Here is an 18,923-nt window from a genome sequence, read left to right as displayed (position 1 = left end):
AGCAATAGCTTTTTCTAGTTTGTCTCATATATCCATGAATTTAAATTACATGTCAACAATCTAACCAAATAATGGTAAAAGGTAACTCCTAAGGAAAACCATCTCAGAGAAAATTAATATTGTGTCGAGTGTCAGGCTGTGTCCACATTCCTGGCACCTATTCTTGAGGATAAGAGCATCTTTATGGAGACGGAGTCCCAGGCAGTCCCGCGTGGGGATGGAGGGACAGCCCCAGGCAGCCGCGTGTGAAGACGGGGACGCAGATAGCCTTGTGTAGAGACAGAGGTCCCAGGCAGCCCTGTGTAGAGACAGAGGTCCCAGGCAGCCCTGTGTAGAGACAGAGGTCCCAGGCAGCCCTGCATCTCTGGTCTTGCTCAGGCCCTGGCTGAGCATCTTCTCATGTATATCAGAACTGCCCATGGCCTGGACAGCTGGAGCCCCCTGCCCAGCTCCATCCCCAGGGGCTATGTGTCCTGGGCTGTTGGACTCTCTAGACAGTGAAAAGTCATCTTCTGCATTGTGAGGACACAGAATTGCTGACACCTTCTCAGCTGGTTCTGACACAGCTGTGGGGTGTGTCCTGGGCTGGGCATTTCCAGCAACTCCAGGGATGACCCTGTGGCAGGAGGCCCCTTTGGTTGCCGGAGCCACTGGTGTGCTTGCTCCTGCACCTAGTCCAGGATGCATGCTTCTGGAAGGTGGGTGTGCTGTGAAGGCACACATACCTGCACACACATTCACATGCTCACTTGTAGACACCCACACATGCACACACACCTGCACACACATTAATGTGCTCACGTGTAGACACACACAGGCACACACCTGCACATGCACTCATGGGCTCACGTGTAGACACATGCACACATACCTGCACATGTACTCACATAGACACCCACACACATACACACACCTGCAGATGTGTAGACACCTACATACCTGCACACTCACCTGCACACACACATGCTCATAAGTAGACATGCACACACACACCTGCACACTTATTCACATGCTCACATGTAGACACCCCCACACATGCACACACCTGAAGGAAAGAATCTCAAATCCTGGTGTCTTCCTGAGTTTTGTCAGCCTCACATGGGGATAGTGTTTGGGTAGGGACGTTTTGCGTGTGGGTGTCTACATGTGAGCATGTGAGTGCCTGTGCAGGTGTGTGTGCGTGTGTATGGGTGTCTACACATGAGCATGTGTGTTGGCGCATTTTTCAGGATTCCGGAGATGATTCTGTCTTGGTAACTGCACTTGAAACAGAGTTGGTCCTAAGCTTCTGCCTGTCGTCTTCATCCAGGCACTGCTTGCAGGTGCCGTCGTCGGATTCATTGATGGACAGCTGCTTGCGTGGACTTCAGAGCCTTCCGCATGAAGAAGGAGGGTAAATGGGAGTTAATTTCACAACCCTCTTCCTCCACGTAGATGTGTACATCACAGAGCAAAATACGTTCACTGTGTTTTTACCATTCTGGTCTACTACAGGCAGCATTATTTCATGGGCAGACATACTGCTTTCTCATGTATGATTTTTTAAAAAAAATATATTTTGCTTCTGACAAGCCATTGAAATTCAGTGTTTAAATATCACTCGTTGGCATGCAATTTGCTGTCATGAAAATGACTATGGATTAATTTTCTGGCGAGAATCTTCTGACTTATTGAGCTGCGTGTCAGAAGCAAAAAGCAAAAAAAAAAAAACAAAACAAAAAAAACCACCCAAATGTGTACATAAAACGGTGTTATCATTTCCTTAAAAGAGAAGGCAAAGAAATCCCCAAACAATATGGACTGGAACACAGAAATCCAAGGCTGGCCGCATGGGTCCTGGCCGGGATGGCGTCTGGGGGAGCTGCTGCTGGGAACGTGGCCATGCTTGCCGGCACAGATCAGGGGAGCCAGGCTCTGCCTCCTTCTTGCCCACTGTCATTGCCTGTGCCTCCTTGTGCTCGCCTGTCTTGTTTTAACTCCCACCCTGGGCCCTTGGAGCTTGGAGGCTTTCCTTCTTGCTGAGAGGAGCTGAGATCCACCCACCACCCGACCTCCAGGCAGATGTGTGGTGTGAGGTTGGGGAGGGAGAACGTCTGGCTCACATCTGATGAGCACAGGTGGGTGTGTTTGAGTCGCACATGGTGCTCACCCTCAGTGGGATTTGCATTCTGTCTGGCTCAGGGGTCACCCTCAGTGGGATTTGCATTCTGTCCAGCTCAGGGCTCACCCTCTGTGGGACTCGTGCTCTGTCCAGCTCAGGGCTCACCCTCTGTGGGACTCACGCTCTCTCCAGCTCAGGGTTCACCCTCTGTGGGACTCGTGCTCTGTCCAGCTCAGGGCTTGCCCTCCGTGGGATTTGTGCTCTGTCCAACTCAGGGCTCACCCTCTGTGGGACTCGCGCTCTGTCCAGCGCAGGGCTCACTCTCCGTGGGATTTGCGCTCTGTCTGACTCAGGCTGTGCAGGGCAATGGAGGAGCAGCCCCAGGCAGGCCCAGTGGCTCCTTCCACCCAGCTCCCAGCTCCGGCCGGCCATTTGTGAGGCCCTCTGCCACCGAGGGACTCTCTTTCATTTTGTCATTCACAAGCTCTACCTTCCACAGGAGCCCAGAGCATGAACGCATTCGGCCATGGTCCTCACCACTCTGTGAGGAGCATGGCCTCTTCTCCACTGTCCGATAGTTCATTCCTCCTTTCCCATGGCCTTTCTGTCTGCATCCTCCCAGCATTCCGTTCATGATGGCCCAGCTGTTCTCTAAGAGACATGGCTTTGTCTTCCTTCTGATCTCAACACAAGCACTTTTAAAAATTCATCCACGGTGAAGGAGGCTTGTTCCAGCACACATCTCAAGACTCTTTCAGCCTCCCTACATTTCCCAGACCCAAAGCTGCTTCTGCGTTTTTAGGAATTTGTCACAGCACTGCCCCTACTTCCCGGTGCCAGTTTTTCTCCTTTTCAAGCTGCTGTCACAAAAATTATATGGCGTGGGCGGCTGAAACAGCAAACATGGATTTCTCACAGCTCTGGAGGCTCCTGCAGGTTTGGTGTCTGGTGGGGGCATCTTCCCCCCGTGTCCTCGTGTGGCAGATGGGGCAAGGGAGCTCTGGGATCTCTTTCGTTTGGATATGAATCCCACCTGTGTGGGTGCCTTCTTCGTGACCTAATTACCCCCAAAGGCTTCTCCTCCTAATGCCGTCACACTGGGCATCAGAATTCCAGCACGTATGTTTGGGGAGGACGTCCACATTCAGTCTACATCGTAGCACGTGAATCCTGTGAGCATCGTGTATCTCATTGGTTAGTTTTTATATTTGAACCAATCTTATATTCCTGGGATAAGTCTTACTTGACCATGCTGTATAATTCTTTTTATGTGTTTCTGGATTCAGTATCTTAGGGTTTTGTTGAGAATTTTTATGTCCGTATTTATAAAGGATATTTCTTAATCTTTTGATATCTTTGGTTTTGGTATTATAGTAATACATAACTTGTCCAATGCATTAGTCAGGGTTCTCTAGAAAGGCCGAACTAATAGGATAGATGTGTCTATAAAGGGGAGTTTTTTGAGGAGGTGAAGTCCCACAATAGGCCCTCAGGAGCAAGAAAGCCAGTCTGAGTCCTAAAGCTGAAGAACCTGGAGTCTGAGGTTCAAAGGCAGGAAGCATCCCACAGGGGAGAAGGATGTAGGCCGGAAGACTAAACCACTTTGATGGTCTTCTGCCTGCTTTTACGCTGGCCATGCTGGAAGCTGATTAGATGGTGCCCACCAGATTGAGGGTGGGTTTGCCTCTCCCAGTTCACTGACTCAAATGGGAATTTGAGCACCCTCACAGACACACCCAGGATCAATACTTTGCATCCTTCAATCCAGTCAAGTTCACATCAAATTATCTCCTTTGACAGCACCCTCACAGACACACCCAGGATCAATACTTTACATCCTTCAATCCAATTCTCTCTCTTTTTTTTTTTGGAAGACTGTGAAAGAATGGTGTTAATTCTTCCTTAAACATTTGAAGTGAAATTACTGAAAATGGAAGCTATCTGACCGTGGGCTTTTCTTTATGAGGTTTTAAATTACTCATTCAATTTCCTTAATTGTTATAGGCATATTCAAATTTTCTATTTCTTCTTGAGTCAGTTTCAGTAGTTCATGTCTTCATAGGAATTTGTCAGTTTCACCTAGATTATCTAATTTGTTGGCATATGATTACTTATAGTTTTTCTGTATGCTCCTTACAATTTTTATGTCTGTAAGGTCAGTAATAATGTCCTTTCATTCCTGATTATTTTTTGAGTTGCTTTCTTAGTGTTTGCTCAGAAGATTAATATTATTTAATTTTATTAACACCAAGTTAATATTAATTTATTAATTCAAATTAACATTAAGATCTTTATAATAATCTAGTTTAATTAACACCAACTTAATTTTCAAACACTCTCTATCATTTTCTTCTCTTTCCCTTCTTTGTACTGTTACTGTCACGAAAATTACATCTTTATAGATTGTATGTTTATCAACATGAATTTATAATTACTGCTTTATACAGGTTTTTTTTAAAGAAAATTAGGAGAAAATAAATGTTACATACCCAAATATTTATTCTGTCTTTCATATTTGCTAAATAATGACGTTTACTGGTGCTGTTTATTTCTTCATTTGGATGCAACTCACTGTCTAATGTCCTTTCATTTTTGCCTAAAGTACTCCATTTAGAACTTCTAGGGAAGGGTTGTTAGCAAAAATTCTCTTTGTTTTTTGTTTGGGAATGTATTGATTTCTCCTTGACTTTTGAAGGATAGATTTTCTGAGTATAGAATTCTTGGTTGATAGTCTTTTTTCCTTAAGGACTTTGAATATTTCATTCCACTGCCTGTTGGCCTTCATAGTCTCAGATGAGAAATTAATTGTTAATGTGATTGGGGATCATTGCCTGTTTTCTGTTGCTTATCACAGAACATCTGAAACTGGGTAATTTATAAAGAAAAGGAATTATTTCTTACAGGTATCCAGGCTGAGAAGTTCAAGGTTGGGGGCAGCATCAGGTGAGGGTCTCCTTGCTGTTGGGGACTCTCTGCAGAGTCCTGAGGTGGCACAGGGTATCATGTGATGGAGAGGCTGAGCGTGCTAGTGTGCCAGCTCACGTCTCCCTCTTCCTAGAAAGTCACCAGGCCCCCTCTTGTGATAACCCATTGATTCATTAATTCCTGAGTGGATTAATGCATTCATGAGGGCAGAGTCCTCATGACCCAGTTACCTCCTCCCTCCTGATACTGCCAAATCGGGGATTAAACTTCGAACATGAGTTTTGGAGGGGACAAATATTTAGTCCATAACATGTGTGACGAGTTGCTTCTCACTGCTTTCAATAGATGTACTTTTCTCTGGGTTTTGAAAGTCTGATTTTGATGTGTCTAGTTGTGGCTCTCTTAGAGTTTATTCTACTTGGAGTTCATTGAGTGTCTTTGATGTGGAGATTCATGTTGTCCATCTAGTTTTGGGAATTTTGGGTCATTGGTTCTTCAAATATTCTTTCTGCCTCATTCTTTCTCTCCTACATCTGGGACTGCCTTTACATGTATCTTAGTACATTGGATGGTCTCACAGGTTTCTAATTTTTTATTATTCTTTTTTCTTTCTGTTCCTCAGACTGGATAATTTCAGTTGACCCATCCTGAAGTTTGCCAGTTCTTTCTTCTGCTGCTAAGATCTGCTGTTGAGCTCCTGTACTTAATTTTTCAATTATTTTTGAAATATAATTTCTCTGTCTTTATTCATATTCTCTATGTGATGGGACACTATTTTCCTACTTTTATTTAGTTCTTTAGACATTGTTCTTATAGTTTTTGGAGCACATTAAAAATAGCTCATTTAGTCTGGGCACAGTGGCTCATGCCTATTATCCCAGCACTTTGGGAGGCCAAGGTGGGTGGATCACTTGAGGTTAGGAGTTCAAGACCAGTCTGCCCAACATGGTGAAACTCCATCTCTACTAAAAATACAAAAATTAGCTGGGCATGGTGATGCATGCCTGTAATCCCAGCTACTTGGGAGGCTGAGGCAGGGGAATCAATTGAACTTGGGAGGCAGAGGTTGCAGTAGGCCACTGCACTCCAGCCTGGGTGACAGAGCAAGACTCTGTCTCCAAAAAAAAAAAAAAGGTCATTTAAAGTCTTTGTCTTGTAAGTCCTTTGGCTTCCTCAAGAACAGCTTCTGTTGTTTTCCTGTGGAAGAGGCACATTTGCATGTTTCTTTGAATGCCTCAAAAATTTTTAGGAAAACTTGATATTTTAAATAATATAGTGTGGCAACTCTGAAAACCAGAACTTCCCTCTCCTTAGGTGGTGGTGGTGTTGCTGCTGCTGTTTGTTGTTGTTGTTTGCTTAGTGACTATTCTCATCGAATTCTGTAAAGTTTGTGTTTTTTCATCATGTGTGGCCACCAAGTCTCTGCTCAGTTTGGTTCGTGGTCAGACGATGACCAGACAGATTGCCTTAAATGCCTAGAAACAAGCCTTAGTCTGGCTGGGTGCAGTGGCTCACGCCTGTAATCCCAGCACTTTGGGAGGCCGAGGTGGGAGGATCACGAGGTCAGGAGATCGAGACCATCCTGACTAACACGGTGAAACCCCGTCTCTACTAAAAAATACAAAAAACTAGCCAGGCGAGGTGGTGGCACCTGTAGTCCCAGCTACTCGGGAGGCTGAGGCAGGAGAATGGCGTGAACCCAGGAGGCGGAGCTTGCAGTGAGCTGAGATCCGGCCACTGCACTCCAGCCTGGGCGACAAAGCAAGACTCTGTCTCCAAAAAAAAAAAAAAAAAAAAAAGAAACAAGCCTCAGTCTCTGCTGAGGGTTCAGTGTGAGCGTGGGGCACACTTGCCGCCATGGGGCACACCTGCAGCGGTCAGGCAGGCAGTTCACAGCTCTGTGGCAGCCTTCACTTCTTGCTGGCCCAGAGCCTCTGCATCAGCCAGAGGTGAGAGCTTAGAGCCTCGTGTCTTTCCTGAGTGTGCACAGCCTGGGCAGGCACACAGCCCTCCATCCATATTCCAAGCAAGGATCATGTTGGAGCTTTGCAAAGCCCGTGTGCATATCTCATTTTCCAGCTTTTCCTTCAAGTTACTGGTTAGCCTATTGTTTGTCCCAACCATTATCCTCTACCTCAGGCAGCTGGTAAGTAAAACATTGTCTCTAAATGTTTTCAGCAAATGCCCCGCCCAGGGAAAAGACTTTTCACATATGTGAACTTTGAGTGAGTTGGATGAAATAAAGACAGCCTTTCCGGTGGGTCTTCCCGGGAACAACCAGACAGGTCAAGTAGTGACAATTCTCTGGGAATGGGGTTTGGAAGGCACTCTAACCCCATCCTGTGCTTCTGGTGGCTTCCAGGCTGTTGGTTTTTACTGCCATTGTGGGCTGCTCATTTTCTAGCCTGTGGCAGAGCTGAGGAGAGGGAACTGGAAATAGGGTGAGTTAAGACGCCAGGAAGTTCGCTGTTCTTGCTGAGATTCAGCCATTTATTACTTTTCTTTCTTTTTTTTTTTTTTGAGTAAATTGCTTTGATTCCTGCCAGCCTTTAGTGAATTTCCAGAGTTCTATAAAAGTTGATTCTGATATTTTTGGGTGGTTTTCTCATTGCTTTTATGAAGGAGAGAATGTTTCAGGTTCTTTGCCGTTTTCGCTGATGTCTACAGCTGCTTCCTAAGGCTGCTTTTCTCTGGTCCTCTCCTCAGCGTTCATCTGGACATTGCCTTGGGATTTCTCTGGTCGTCTCCTCAGCGTTCATCTGGACATTGCCTTGGGATCACTAGCTGGGGACAGCTTCACTTCGCTTTGGTTTAAGTGTGATCTTGGTTTGCTGATTTCCTCATCTAGTTGCTCAGTCTGTTTTATGTGGAATTGGGAAATACACAGAAACAGTGCTGCCATGGCCACATCCATCTTTTTTTCTCTTTCTCTCTCCACCTCCCTCCCCCACTCTCTCCCTTCCTCCCTCTCTCCCTCTATTTTTAGCTCTGTGTTTTGTCTAATATAAAATGAATCCCGATTTTTTTCTGTTGCCCTTTCCTTGTTAAAAATATCTGTTGGGTTCCTCTGCACTGAAGGAAAGAAGCCACTCTTGGCTTCAGAATATAAACCAAAAATAAAATTCTAAGTCCCCCAACCAGCTGAATGGACCCCTCCTCTCGGCCAAGGGCATTCTAAAGTAAACCTGAAACACTGGTTCAGGCCATGATGGGAAGGGGTGTTTGGACACACCTTATGCTACCCTTCTCCCTTGGTGTCCAGGCACGGCTGACCAGCGTTAACATTGAAACAGAGGCGTGAAGACTGACAAAGGAGACTCTTTGCAGCCGTAAGGTACCAACATGGCAGATTGCAGGCCCTGAAAAAAATGGACTTATTTTACCCCAAAATATATTTCTGCGATATATTTAAATGGCTTGCAAACCTGTCTCTCCTGGGAAATGTCTACATCTGTAGAGAATCCCTTTTCCTTTCCAGGTCTTTTCCCTGATCCAAGAGGGAATTAACTAAGAGTCTGGCACCTTCTCAAGTCTGATGAACATTGACCATCTATTCTCTCTGAAGGCTCCACCATGGAGGCCTCATCTGCATGATAAAAACCTTGGTCTCCACAGCCCCTTATCTTAACCCAGACACTCCTTTCTACGGATTCCAGGTTCTTAGATAAACTCAACCAATTGCCATTCAGAAATCTTTGAATTCACCTATGCCCTGAAGACCCTGCTTAGTGTTGTCTGGTCTTTCTGGACCCAGCCTGTGTACATCTTGGTGTGGTGATGGATGTCTTATGCCTCCATAGCATGGATACATGCAAGCTGAAGGCCATCCACCTTGCGCACATGATCTCGGGCTCTCCTGGGGCTGTGGCCTGGGCCATTGGTCACTCACATTTGGCTCAGAATACATCTCTTCAAATAGTTTACAGAGTTTGACCCTCTTCATCAACAAGACCAGTAGTTGTCAGCCCGGACGTTATATTAAAATAACTTGGGAGCCTCGGAAACCATGACGTCTGGGGCCTCACCCTTCAAAGATTCTAAATCGATTCATCTCATATGGGGCCTGCCGTCAGCATCTCCTAAAAATTCTCCAGGTGATTTCAGTGTCTTCATATTTATTTTTTTCCATGAATAAAATGGGACTAACACTCTCTGAAGCTTGTTTTATATACCAATGATATGAATGGCTTTCTTCTTATAACTGCCTTAAAATTTTTATCTGGCTGTTTTAAGGTACACATTGCAAGCTTAATGACATTTTAATCCTGTATGGTAAATTAGTATAATATATTTTGTTAGAATTTTCATAGAATAATGGAGAAGGGGATACTGGATATAGTATAGGGCAGTAAAATTTTAAAAGTAGTTTTAACTTACAGAGTTCTACTGGTGCTTTCCTTTTGCTGTAGGGAAGTTAGATGTCTTTATGTAGCAGATTGAAGAGACGGAAGCACAGAGGGATTACAGGGTGTTCCTGGGGTCCTTTGGCTGGTGTGGGGTGGAGAGCGAAATTCCAAACTCCCGGCAGCAGAGTGTGGAGCAGTGATTTGTAAAATTTTGATCTCAGGACCACATCCTATATTGAAAATTATTGAAGCCTCCAAAGAATTTTTTTTTTTTTTTGGTGGGTTAGTGCTGTCTACATTTGTTGCCTTAGAAATTAAAACTGGCAACACTTTGAAAAAGCTCTTTATTAATTCACTTAAAAATAAATAATCAAATTATTTCATTATAAACATAGTAGCTATATTTTCCAAAACATAAAAAAGTGCTAAGTGGGGCATTTTTGTTACACATTTTTACATTTTGTTTCACTCTTTTGCAAAACTCATTGTTTCATTTAATAGAAAACACCTGGGTTCTCATCTCTGCTCCCACTCATGCCGTGTCATTTCCTGCCACGTAGCCTCTGGACTGTTCCAGGTTCTCTCATGAAAGAGGACACGTGAGAAAGGCAAAGTATGTCTTAGTATTTTATGAAAATCGCTTTGGCCTCGTGGACCACTGGGAAGAGCCCGGGGGCCTCTCACAGTTACAGGCTGTGCTCTGAGCACTGACCGTGGGGAGACAACAGGGTGGCCTTGGAGTCCGGCTGGAGTTTCAGTTCCAGCTGCGGCACGTGTGACTCGTGCCATCTTGGGCACATCACGTAACTGCCCTGTTTTCGTTCTTTATCGTGAAATGAGGGTGGTCCTATGTGCCTTAGGTTGAATGTGCTAGGACCAAACTTTGAGACAGAGATTTGTATGGAGTCGGGTGACTGAGGGTGATCTGGGGTCACCCCTGTACAGGTGATGGAAGCTAAATTGGGCAGAGGGAGAAGGTGAGCTGGGAATGCAGTTTAAGAGAGGCCCGAGCTGATCCTGTGAGGTGCTCTGCAGCCGGAGCTGGGGTTCCCCTTCGGGGTTGACCTAACCAAGGCTGGGGGCCTTTGTGTCCAGCATGAGGGATCGCTGGCTGCGGTCCACCTCTAGGGAGCAAGAGACTGTGACTTAGGGAGAGGCTGTTCCCTTGGGCTCAGGTGGTGACGGGGAGAGATTCAGCGGCTAAGCCCTAGCCCTCAACAGCTGGTGGCTGGGGAGAGGGTGCGGAGTCCCCAGGAAGCAGCAGTGTGGCTGTCATGGTACCCACCACCCTGAATGTCATCATTCCTCAGATGAGTATTGTTTTCCCATCCTTGAAATTAGGAGGCATCTTTTATCAATAGCGCATCATATTTAACTGCCAGTGTCTTTGTTTTTCCTTAGCAGTACTAGAGTAATGGTCTGTCTTGCAATCAATAGCTTCCTAGATTGGAGGAGGTCATACCATCTCCTTTTTTTGAGACAGGGGATTGCTTTTTATGAGACAGGCTCTCACTGTATTGCCTAGGCTGGAATGCAGTGGCACAATCTTGGCTCACTGCAACCTCTGCCTCCTGGACTCAAGTGATCCTCCCACCTCAGCCTCCCAAGTAGTTGAAACTACAGGTGCACACCACCATGCCCAGCTAATTTTTGTATTTTTTGGTAGAGATGGGGTTTTGCCATGTTGCCCAGGCTGGTCTCGAACTCCTGGGCTCAAGCAATCCACCTGCCTTGGCCTCCCAAAGTTCTGGGATTATAGGAGTGGGCCACCACGCCCAGCAAATGGGATTGTTCTTAAGATTGATTTAGGTGGTGCCACTCGTTAAATCCTCAGGAAGTGTGGATGCCCTTTGCTTATCGGTACTGAGTATGGTAGAGGCTTCCCTAATGATGTCGAAGGTTCACAAAACTCAAACCAGCGAGAGCTGGTAGGTTAGGTTAGGTGTGTAGGTTAACCAGGAAGCTGATAAGTACAGAGTTCCTCAGAAGCTAAGATGATGGATCAGAATTGGGAGCTCTGGTTAACTGCTTGGGGATTCTGAATAAATACATCTGTTCAGCTTCCTACGATTGAGCACAAATTAATGCAAACAGATGAGAAAAGGGAGGAGGGCAGTGTGTCAGGAGCCGTTCACGCAGAGCCTTGGGACAGCTGAGCCGGTCGTGGTTCGCCTGTGTTCATGCCCTGCGGTGCCGCCTGTGTAATTTGCAGGGCCCTTGCAAAGTGCAAATGCAGGTCTAGTTCAGACATCAAGGAAAAGTGCCCCGAAAGGAGCTAGTTATAGTATAAGATGTTTCCTTTCACAGTCTCCCTCTTGACTTGTCATGGCATTTTTATTTGCTATTCAGCATCATTCTAAAAAAATTTAAGATTTTTGAATTATTAACACAAAGGTCCCCATTCATCTGTATATTGTGCGTTGCTGGTTTCAAATGCAAACGAAAGAACATTTACTTCACATGCAGAATCTGAACAACTACACAGTTCACCTGTCACAGCTCAAACATGCATATGTATTGTGTTCTCATTAGAACGGCGGAAATGCTGTGTGAAACTCACTCGGCTGTGTTTATTTCCCTTCATGAAACACCCACTGTCCACCGAGATGCTCCACCTTTGCTCACACATGAGAAGGACTGCGGGCTGCCCACCTCCCCTCCCTGCACACGGCCACATTCAGCGTAAATGCTGGCACATGTGGGGAAGCAATGTGAGTGGAGAGAGGGTGGGACCCTCGGTCATTTGTGTTTCTTAGAACACTGTTGCACTTTCTGGTTTGCAGCAAGCTCTGGGTAAACAGAGGGGTGGCCTCTCAGGGTCACATGAGCACAGCAGACACGTGCCTTAGAAATCTGAGTCTCGCGGAGCTGCACACCAGGTGCCGGGACTGTGTGGCGGGCGAGGCGCCGTGGGCGTGCACATCAGGATGTGTTCTCTGCCAGTGCGCACACCACGTCGTCCCACAGAACGTCTCGCACAAAGTCTAGGTTGGAAAATAAACTCGTCGAGAATTTCAAGACATCAACAGCAGTGTGTCAAAGCAAATGAGGAATTCTTCTGCACATGGGCCCCTGGCAACTACTCAGGTCCGTGCTCCCGTGAGGCTGCCCGCCTTCCACCCCCAGCTGTCAGATCAGACGATACAAGGGGACCTTTGGCTGTTTGCTTTATGGCCTTGACTTCAAGGGCTAGGGGTAAAGCCTGACTGTCACCATTGGGAAGTGCCACAGTGGGCCCGTCCCTCATAATTACAATCATTTCTGCATTTGTTTCTATGAAATGGACTTTAGTTAAGAAACTTTGCTTCTTCATTGACCCATATCATCATTTCAGAGGCATTCTCTGTGGTTCAAAGTGACATAAATTGCTTGCTGCCAAAACATCCCAGCTTTCTACAGAGTAAACAAATATTTTCAACTGTCAGACACTGGGAAAAATGTGTCTCTTGGGATGAAAAATGGTGCTTGTGTTGCCTGCTCTGACCCCATGAACCATTCAATGGTGTTACCTGGAAAAGGCCTTTCCAGGACCTGCCCCTGAGCTGCTAATACTGTCCAAGGGCCTTTCAGGGATGTTCCCCTTCCATACCAAGGTGCTTGTTTTGCTAGGTTCTGGGGTAAAGACCCAACCCTAGCAAGCGCCTGCCAGAGCTTCCCTGGGGGGCCTGGGCACCGCGAACTGCTCTGCCACTTCCTGAGGGAGGCGAGGGAGCTCTGGGGCAGAGAAGGATGAAGGCAGCCAGCAGTTCTAGGACTGAGGAATCCATGTCTGCTGAAAACTGTCAGAGAGGTGAGCAGCTCATTTACAGCTCTCAGAAGGCCCCGGCTATCTTGTCTTTGCCATGTTAATGAGCTAAAAAACAATTACTTCCTGGCTGGGCATGGTGGCTCACGCCTGTAATCCCAGCACTTTGGGAGACTGAGGCAGGCGGATCAAGAGGTCAGGAGTTTAAGACCAGCCTGGCCAACATGGTGAAACCCCATCTCTACTAAAAATACAAAAATTAGCTGGGTGTGGTGGCATGCACCTGTAGTCCCAGCTACTCCAAAGGCTGAGGCAGGAGAATTGCTTGAACCCGGGAGGCAGAGGTTGCAGTGAGCCAAGACCATGCCATTGCACTCCAGCCTGGGCAACAGAGTGAGACTCCGTCTCAAAAACAAAACAAAACAAAACAAAACAAAAAAAAAACCATTGCTTCCTGAAAGCCCCGTGTGGATCTACAGAAAGGCGGGAAGGACAGACTTGCCTGGCAGCTTCCCCAGGGCAGCCCAGCGTCTGTGAACAGAGCAGCAATTCAGTAACCACTGAGATTTGTCTCGGGAATATGCCAGTCTTGGGTGGGATAAAAAGCATTGATTAGTGTCAAAACTTCCCCTCCCGTTTGAATTTAATAATGCGCTGACATCATTGCTCACCAGACTGCTGTGACGTTCTGTCCATTAGTGTCTGCAGGGAGGTCGTGAACATCCCGCTGGTGTTGAAAACGGGCCGAGTGCTGAGCTGCACCCTCCCTCCTGTGCCGTTCCTGGAAGGCCCCTCCCAGGGCCATCAGCAGTGGCTGTCAGGGCCACAGGGGCGTCGTGTTCCTGTGGCTCAGGGGCCATTTGGGTACCGTGCCCAGGAAGAAGTGATGACATGAATTTACCCCCTGGATCTGGGCTGTGCTGTTTTTACTTTTTGAAGGTGGGAGGTCCTTGGACCCAGGGGCTCAGCAGGAAGAGGAGGAGAGAGGACAGGCCACCCCGGGAGGTGCTTGGAAGTGACATTGTGGGGCCTGATTGCCTCCTGATGTGCCCGAGCATGACTTCGACACATCCTGCCGGGCCCTCGTGTCCTCCTCCAATCTGAAGCCTCGCTGGGCCCTCGCGCCCTCCTCCAATCTGAAACCCTGCCAGGCCCTCGCGCCCTTGTCCAATGTGAAGCCTCAAGGCATTTTCACTTGGGAAGTTTCTTGGCCATTCCTTCAGAGGTGGCCTCCCCACCGGGAACTCTTCATTCTTTTCTTCCAGATTTACAGTACATAAACTTTGTTATGTGCACAAAATTATTAAAAATTACATAACATTACCTTTAGTCCTTGTATATAAGGTATATAGGAAACACAAGTCAATTTCATGTTTAGACTTGGGTCCTGTCCCCAAGATATGTCATTATGTAAATGCAAATATTCCAGAATAAATCCAAACATATCTGAAATCCAAAGCACTTCTAGTCCCGAACATTTCAGATGAGGGATACTCAACCTGTGTCATATTATTTTATTCTTTTTTGTGTGCCTGAAACGTTTCGTAATAAGAATAAAACGACGAACAAAGCAAGCAAAAGACGTAAAAAGAAGAAAATAATGAAGACGAGCAGAAAATACTGAAATAGATACAAAGAAATGAGGGCAAGGATCAAGAACACAAACAGCAGAAATACCTCTGGGTCTTTGAAAAGACTTACAGCGCTCTTTTTACCAACAATAACAAAAAAGGGCATAAGTACACAATTATTGAGAGGAAAAAGGGAATTCCACCATAGGTAAATTGAATTTGAGAATTGTGAGAAAACGCTATTAATGACTTTGTTCTAAGAAATTTGAAAAGGCAATTAGAAACAAGACCTCTAAGTTGATAAAAGTGACTCAAAAAGTAAAGGAAACTTGAGTTAGTCTGTATTCATTAAAACATGCGTATCCTTACATTTTCAATAAACTTGTTTTGTAACTTCAGTAAGAGTAGTCCACACTCACAATAGGAAATTCATTCTGTCCACAAACCATCCTATTGTGATATTCCCCAAAATATATGTGGGAGAGGTGAGGGAACAGCGTAACTGGGATGTGTGGTTAGGTAGGATGGGGGTTAGTTATTTTAAACACGGGCACATGTGGTGTGCACCTGTAGCAGTCTTAAACTCTAAGCACTGACCATTCTCTGGTTTACAAGAAACACGATAGTATTTTTTTCTACGTCCATATTTCCTTGGGACCTGTCCTTAATGACTCTGAAAGACCCCTCCTGGCCGGGCGCGGTGGCTCAAGCCTGTAATCCCAGCACTTTGGGAGGCCGAGGCGGGTGGATCACGAGGTCAGGAGATCGAGACTATCCTGGCTAACATAGTGAAACCCCGTCTCTACTAAAAATACAAAAAACTAGCTGGGCGTGGTGGCGGGCGCCTGTAGTCTCAGCTACTTGGGAGGCTGAGGCGGGAGAATGGCGTGAACCCGGGAGGCGGAGCTTGCAGTGAGCTGAGATCCGGCCACTGCACTCCAGCCTGGGCGACAGTAATACAAAACTTACTGGTAGGTTTTGTAGTCAAAGGAGAAATGAGGGCTGTATGTGAAGACCCTTCTCAAGACAAGATGCTTCTGTGTCTGATGAAGAATGAAGCCTCAAGTCAAGCTCACCGGGTCACGGGCTGAGCTGAGTCGCAAGGAGATAGCATATCGCAAATGAACGGACTTGGTAGTGTCATCACCATGGCTCCGGGATGTCTTCCCTTCCCAGAGTGTTCCTGGCAGATCCCTTTGAACAGAGTTCCTCTGGCACATTTCAGAATAGGTTCCCAGACTGTTAACGCCAGGACGGAACGGCTGAAAGCCAGAGAGTTAGCGGCTCTCTCTGAATGCTGATCGATCTGAAATGAAGAGAAAGTAGTTCTATAGCTGGGAAACACGATCGATTTTTAAAAGCTCATGCCCAGCCATTGGTAGAAGCTGCATATGTGCTGTGCCGGTCCCTCCGGGACTGGATCCTGAGAGTTCCCAGGATTCACCGTTACCGCTTCAGAAGCAGAGGAACTCGTAAGGTGCACGTTTGTGTTTGGGTGGAATGCTATCCATGGACATTCCAAATGTTGCCCCGGCCATATCTGCTGGTCTCTCCTGCCCCAGCACCCCAACTGCTCCACTACCCAAGCCCCACCTCCCTTAGAGCTCCCTGAGTGCTGGGTGTGTCCACCTGTGGTCCTCCCGTGGTGTCCGTGTGGGCCAGGTGGCCGTGCGCCTCTGTGACCACAGCCTACGTACTTGGCTCGATCTGCTGCCTCAGAAAGGCCAGCTGCCGCCCAGAAGACAGTGGATCAGGAGGGTTGAGATGAAGTGAAACGGGAAAAATTCCCTTATGCCCCTCACAGGGCGTGCGATGGGGGAGTGGCTCGCTTCTTCAGTGCCCTGCTGCTCACACCTCTAGGGGAGCATGCAGACGCGCGGGCTGTGGGCTCAGACCCCACGACAGCGTCTAGGGGTGAATGTTTAGAGCCTCTAAAGCCCCAGTGGGTGCGTGTTACAGGAAGCGCTTTCAGTTTCGCCGTCTGTAGGCGGCTTGTGTTAACCATCTCAGTTAGACCCTCTGCCTTATTGCAAGGACAGGGGGCTTTCTGTGTCCTGGGGTTTCCTGCCTTGGTGTCCTGGAAGAATCAGATTGCACATGGGCTTGGAGAATGAGTACAAGGTTTTATTGAGTGGAAGTAACTCTCCACAGGAGTCAGAGGGAGATGGACTGGGTAGGTGGTTTTCTCCTGGAGTCGGGCCACTCGGCAGCCAGGCTCTCCTCCAACTGCTTGTCTGCTGGTGCCTGTCGGTGAGCTCTTCTCCCGGTGTGCTCCTCTCGACATCCAGCCGCTGTGTCTCTGCCCGCTGGTCTTGGGGAGCTGCTTTTGTCTCTGCCCGCTCGGGTCTCAGGGTTTTTATAGGCAAAGGATAGGGGCGTAGTGGACCAGGGTGGTCTTGGGAAATGTAACACTTGGGCACAAGAACAAAAATGCCTGTCCTTGCCTAGGTCCGTGGGCAAAGGCCCGGGGTATAGCCCTTGCCAGAGACCCGCCCTTCTCCACCCAGCACTTCCCTGCTCGTCTCCCGTATCAGAAGCAACTCAAACTCATCTTTCTGTTTATTTAAGCAACCATCTCAGACATGGTGCCTGATGATATGAAAATGCAAAGTGAGAAAATGAGAATTCGACAGCTCGCCTCAGCTACTAGTGCACAACTGGGTACTATGGAGATGTGGTGTAGTGTCTGGGCAGAAAGGCGGGGTCAGCAAGCCCCGTGGGCTTGGACCCTCAGAGAGACGGGTGAACCACGTGCGTGGAAAGTGGTGCAGCGTCTGGGCAGACAGGTGGGGTCAGGGTCAGCAGGCTCCATGGGCTTGGACCCTCAGAGAGACGGGTGAACCACGCGCGTGGAAAGTGGTGTAGTGTCTGGGCAGACAGGTGGGGTCAGGGTCAGCAGGCTCCATGGGCTTGGACCCTCAGAGAGACGGGTGAACCACGCGCGTGGAAAGTGGTGTAGTGTCTGGGCATACGGGCAGGGTCAGCGGGCTCCATGGGCTTAGATCCTCAGAAAGGTGGGTGAACCATGCGCGTGGAAATAGAAGCACACCGAATTCTGGGCGACCCGTGCTCCCGGGTCTCCTTGTAGCTGGATGTCTTTCCTGCCTCTTGCTCTCCCCTGGGAACACTCCTCCCTCCCTGCTTGCTCCTGCCTGGCCCGGCTCAGCCCTGCCTCTCCCAACCTGCTGTGTCAGAGGCACACGTGTGTCTGATGCTGCTGCTCAGGGATATCCATTGAGGATCTGAGGGCCAGGAATTACGTGACTTATTCCCAAATGAGTAGATGCAGGAAACGGAGTGTCTGTGATTCCAGGCCGGGAGGGAATTAGTTGACGCCAGAGTAAACCTTTAATTTACGTGAAAAACTTACTAAAACTATGGGAGTCAGACATGAAAACAACGAACTCTCATGTAATTTCATCACTTTGGGGGAAAAACAAAAATCCTTCTTATTTTTACCTATTTGGGAATCAAGCTTTTGTGTCTCAGAAGGTCCTTAGATATTCTTGTAGTTTCAAGTGATATTGATAAACCATAAACAGCCAAGCACCACGTAACAGTGTTTCCACCAGCGGCAGGTGGCGTACATGACGGCGGTCCCATACGGTTATAATGGAGCTGCAAACCCCTGTCACCGACGGACCTCGCGGCCCTCGTGATGTCACAGTGCAGTGAATGACACGTTTGTGGTGACACTGGTGTAAACAAGCCAACTGCACTCCCACTCAGAGGAAAGTCTAGTCTAGCTGTGCACAGCGCGTGTGTATTTACCATACTTTTATCATGATTTGAGTGCTCTCTTTCTACTTATTAAAAAGCAAAACTAACACTCACACAGACTCAGGCAGGTCCTTCAGGAGATATCCCAGCAGAAGGCATTCTTCTCACAGGAGAAGAAGGCCCCACGTGTGCTGTTGCCCCGAAGACCTTCCTGTGGGACCAGATGTGGAGGCGGAAGACAGTGATATTGATGAGCCTGCCGTGTGTAGGCCTAGGTTAGTGTGTGTGTTTATGTCTTAGTTTTTTTAACAAAAATGTTTTAAAAGTAGGAAAAATAATGTAAATAGGAAAAAGCTTAGAGAGTAAGGATATAAAGAAAGAAACTTTTTATTTTTATACTGCTGTAGAATGTGTTTGTTTTAAGCTAAGTATTATAACAAAAAGTTAAAAACAGTTAAAACATTTATAAAGTACACAAGTTACTTTTTTTTTTTTTTTTTTTTTTGAGACGGAGT

General features: G+C 47.1%; 1 protein-coding gene and 1 long non-coding RNA gene across 4 annotated transcripts in view; both read left to right on the top strand.

Moving 5' to 3' along the window:
- The window catches only part of PTPRN2 (protein tyrosine phosphatase receptor type N2), a 1,015,036-nt gene that overhangs the window by 260,316 nt on the left and 735,797 nt on the right, over positions 1–18,923 (top strand). The window lies entirely within an intron of this gene.
- Positions 4,626–9,177, top strand: LOC144340042 (uncharacterized). The gene is made up of 2 exons (XR_013415766.1): positions 4,626–8,360; positions 8,505–9,177. It is a non-coding gene; the product is annotated as an uncharacterized LOC144340042 (long non-coding RNA).

This window comes from Macaca mulatta, chromosome 3, assembly GCF_049350105.2.
Source record: "Macaca mulatta isolate MMU2019108-1 chromosome 3, T2T-MMU8v2.0, whole genome shotgun sequence".
NCBI lineage: Eukaryota > Metazoa > Chordata > Mammalia > Primates > Cercopithecidae > Macaca > Macaca mulatta.
Note: the sequence above shows the minus strand (reverse complement) of the source record. Positions and strands in the feature narration are given on the sequence as shown.